Raw genomic sequence first — 4466 nt, 5'->3', positions numbered from 1 at the left:
TAATTAAAAATTGTTCATAATCATAAACTCAATGAACCATCAAAGTACCATTTGCAACTGTGAGTATTTTGTGTCATACTCATTATTACTATATATTAAAGATGAAGCTTGGTGCCGCAAGTGACCCGATTGGTCCACTTGACGGCATGGGGTGTTTCATATATATATTTTTTTTGTTTTTTGGTTTTTTTTGTTTCTCCTTTGCATTTTTAGATTTTGTTGTTGTTTGTTTTTTATAAAACAATTTTTTTGATCATTTTGTTTTTTTATTTAGTATCAACACCGTCGATTCCACTAAATTCGTGTCATTCGCCGTCGCAACTCACATTTCTTTTAACTTAGTGTTGACACCGTCGATTCCAACCAAATTTGTGTTGTTCGCCGCCACAATTAGTGGTTTCATTTTGCCATGTTTTTTGTTTTACATTTTGAAACATGTTAGTTTGTTACTTTGTTGTATTTAGGTGGTGATGAATTTAGTTTTTTGTTTACTTTCAGAGTCGTAAGCCGATGCCAAAAGAATTTGCATTGGTTCATCATTACAGCGAGCGTTTTCTTTAAGTAATTAATTTTTTTCTATCTGATCTTAAAAAAACTTAGTTATGTAGGTTTTGTTCCGAAGCTGTGACCAAATACCGATCGAATTAACGTTGACTTTTAGCCGCATAACACACTTTTTACTAACCAACTAGATGTCGCTTTAAACAAGTTTTTTTATTATAAGCTATACGAGGGTCAATACTATCAGGTTGGCGCAACCACCGATATGCTACCTAGTTTTATATTCAATTAAAAACCATTGAAACCGTGATTGGTGCCCAAATTTTACAGAAAGATCTATGATCAATAACTTAAAGCCGGAAACTCTAAACCTATAATCAGCCCCAAAATCACAAAATTACACACCTGGGTGGCTGGGTTAATGTGAATGCCGAATTCGAATGTGGTTCCTGACGTTGCCGGAGGGTGGGGGCTGCGGTGGGTTGAATTGAATGAGAGTGATCTGATTAGGGTTTGAGAAACACAAACAGGGGTATTTTAATTGAAGGATGTGAATCCGTAAAGCCGGTGGTGACGATAAAGCGGTAACTGGTGAAGCCCATGTGTCAGATTCATACACAAGAGTATTCAAATATAATTGAAGACCAGTATGATTCATTGAAAAGGGCTGTAACGGCAAATTAGCAATCAATGGAGCGATGAAGTAGCGGGAGTGAAATGGAGGGTCGCCTGAAATGTGTATTGTACTGGCTGACGGCAAGAATTAGATATAGCGGCGTCTCCAAAATTAAATTTAGCGGCGTCTTTAAATAATAAAATTACCATTTTGTCTATCTAAAATATCTTCCTGGAGAATAAATTTGGACATATGTCACCTCCATGTTTCATTTACTACCGTGTCCTTCAAAGAGGCTATCCACATTTCTTTTTCCTTTAACCCCTGTAATCTTTCTCTGTAAGCTTTGTTTCTCAGTCTTATCAAATTCAAAATTCAAACAACATTTCTCCCTCTTCTCTCTCATACGCCATAGATAAAGCCTAGACTATGATGAACGATACTTAATAGTTTTGTTTCTTTGTTATGCAATTTGATCTACTGAAATTAGGGTTTCTGCGTTTTGGACGTAACAGTTGAGTCGATTTAGTGTCTTACAATCTTCAATCCTCAAGCACCAGTTCAATTTAATCGTTGGTTCATCATTCGCAGCCTAATTCCTAATCAGAGGTAAAAATTGATTCTGAGTTTGATGTTTATTATTTTTATAGAGTATAGATTTTATCATTCACATGTTTATTGGGATTATCCTCATCTCTTCTGCTTGACAGATTCACATCCACAATGGAGTAATCCTTTGAAGTCCTAAGCCCTAGCCGCTTCTGTAAGTTTGATTCTTCATAATGATTTGACTGATTCTTCATTCTCATAATGGGTTTTCTTTAACTTTATACAAGTATTAATTAATTTAATCGTAGATACAATCGCGTTCGTAACATGGAAATATGGAATTAAAGGTTTGCCTTAAAGTTCATAAACTACTTACACATAGAAAGTACCTATCAAATACCAATCTGCTTTGTTAACTAATGTTGTGTGGGCTAAATAAAAGTAACTTATCCATAGTACATGACACCGTTATGAAATTTGTATTACTAGGCAAGTATCAAATGTTTTCTTTTAAAGAAAACACCATTGTAAATGGCATATTTAATATTGTAGATGAACTTTTTGGTAAATATAAAGATGATAGTGATACAAATGCTTTACTTTACATGTGCATTAACTTGTATATGCTTTGGCTTGTCAATTTTTTTTCTGTCTTATACCTTGATGTTTGTTTCTTTTGCTGCATAAGATGTTATACTTTGTTTATCTTAATTATATGCTGGTTTGGATGTTATGTTCCTTCTGTGTTTGTGATGTCCCACTTTTGTTTCCTGCTTTGTTATGTTTTGGTTTGCGTATTATTGGTTTAAAATGTAGATACTTCAGTTTTTTTATAGCATAGTAGTATTTATAAATGTTTGCTTCTTTTTTGTGTTTGAAGAAATTAAAGTTATCTTTGGTTTTTTTGATTGCTATGACTCTAGGATTTCATTGCTAATGTATTTTTGTTTTACTTCTTTCGTTTGGTGAATTTGTGTTTGTATTAATTTATTGTAGTTTTAGACTTTTGTTTAAGCTCTATCTTTGCTTTTAACATTTGTACTTGATTGCTCACTCTGTCCTCCACATGTCGCGTGATAAAAGACCACAGATTAGCTCATCATTATTCGGTAACGAGTATCATTGTAAATCATATTGGCAAGCCTCTCATCACCCTGCACTGTGAGTTTCTCTAATTCCTTTCCATAGACACCCTTAGTATCCTTTTCTCATTCTTATTTTATTTCATGGTGACTTGTGTTTAGAAAAGAAAGCAAACGATTTAGGCTTCTTGAGAAACACAAGGACTGTGTTTTTTGAGCAAAGGGCTTCCATAAAAAGGAAGATTACTTTCAAGTTAAAGTTTTTAGGTAATACACATTCATTTAATATTGGATTTTTCTAAAAAACAAAAACTATGAACCTAAATTTATTAACAAAATATCAAAGAAAAGGCAGCACCCAGGAATTCAGATGAGTACTTATATTCGAAACTGGGCGAATTGGGCCACAACCAGTTTGGTTAACCTTCTAAGTGCGTGCATCTTTTTGTCCAAGTTTTTGAACATTTTTATATATAATTGCTGCATTAGTAGAACGATTGCTCTGTAGAACTACAGGCTATTTAGCCTTCTTTGTTAATGCTCTCAACGCTAAGTTTTAAGTAACAGGTTGCAAGAAAAGTGTTAGTTATGAGCATCATAAGGAAATTCATTTAAACGGAACTAAGAAACAATACGTTATATGAATACTATTTGGTTTTCTTATATAAATAATGGTTTACAAATTGCACATTTAGTATACACAAATTGAAGTTTTTACCTGCATATTAACACATGTTTTACAATTAACGTTTACAACCTGTGTGTCACACGGGTAAATATCCACTATTGTTTTGTTATCATTGTGTATTCAAATTATTTGTTTATCATTTTGTAGGAATTCAGACAGATCAAAGGAAACATTAGTGCAATGATATCAGTGAGTACAAGGTCTAATTGCATAATTAATTTTAGTCTCAACTTTTCTTGCTTCACTGTTATGTTTTTGTTAAACTACTTGAATTTAATTTCACATGTTTATATGATCATGCTTTCTAATTGCAGACTTATTATAGATGGGTTATTGTCATATCTAATCGGGATTTAGGCCAACATGCATGGTTGTCTAAAGGAAGCTATATTTTGTTTTATGATCTTCCGGCCAACAAAGAAATTGGAGGGCTTCACATGTTATCAACGGCTGACATTAATGTTACACAGTACATCGCAGATAGGTATGGTGTAACACTTTAGGAGTGGCAAGCGTTATGAAGAAGACCACTTGATTCTAAACCTATATTGTGGTTATATTCACGTTTATGATCTAAAAATCCTTTGAATGTTAAAATTTTTTATGTGGTGATGTTTTCTTTTCTCAACAGCCATGGGAGAGTAAGGTCAATTGATCTACATCTTTAGGTAGAATATGCTCTCAAGAGGCAGGAAGCTCAGTCACAAAATAAGCTTGAAGATTTGGAAGTGAGTTTTAATTTTGTATAGTAATACACGCTAAAAATCACCTTTACATAAACAAACTTCTACTATAAAATGTTTAAGGGGAGACGAAATAGAAAAAAAAAAGCACAACAACAATTCTTTCTTACTTGTAAAATTTAGCTTAACAAGGGTATATATGTATTTTTGTAGGTTTGTTCATGGAGTTTCAACAAAAAGTTATAGCTTTTGGATCCTAAGTTAACACCTTTGCCAGGACGGTTCGTTTCTTCATTGGACTTGCGGTCACGGCGGCGACATCAATAGCCATTGCACTACATGAAAGT

At 33.4% G+C, this 4466-nt stretch overlaps 1 long non-coding RNA gene across 3 annotated transcripts; it reads left to right on the top strand.

Annotated features, from left to right (window-relative positions):
• The first annotated feature begins 1432 nt into the window (after nt 1-1432).
• Nucleotides 1433-3823, top strand: LOC143580390 (uncharacterized). 3 transcript variants are annotated; one of them, XR_013143644.1, is made up of 4 exons: nt 1433-1726; nt 1828-1880; nt 3584-3636; nt 3751-3823. It is a non-coding gene; the product is annotated as an uncharacterized LOC143580390 (long non-coding RNA). The 3 variants fall into 3 exon arrangements; XR_013143643.1 differs by having other exon boundaries at nt 1828-3015; XR_013143645.1 differs by having other exon boundaries at nt 1828-3015; nt 3584-3625; nt 3751-3822.
• The last annotated feature ends 643 nt before the right edge of the window (nt 3824-4466 follow it).

Source organism: Bidens hawaiensis, unplaced genomic scaffold (genome assembly GCF_021521415.1).
Source record: "Bidens hawaiensis isolate Kalapana, Puna unplaced genomic scaffold, B.hawaiensis_p1.1 tig00030408_1, whole genome shotgun sequence".
NCBI lineage: Eukaryota > Viridiplantae > Streptophyta > Magnoliopsida > Asterales > Asteraceae > Bidens > Bidens hawaiensis.
This window is presented reverse-complemented; position numbering and strand designations above follow the sequence as displayed.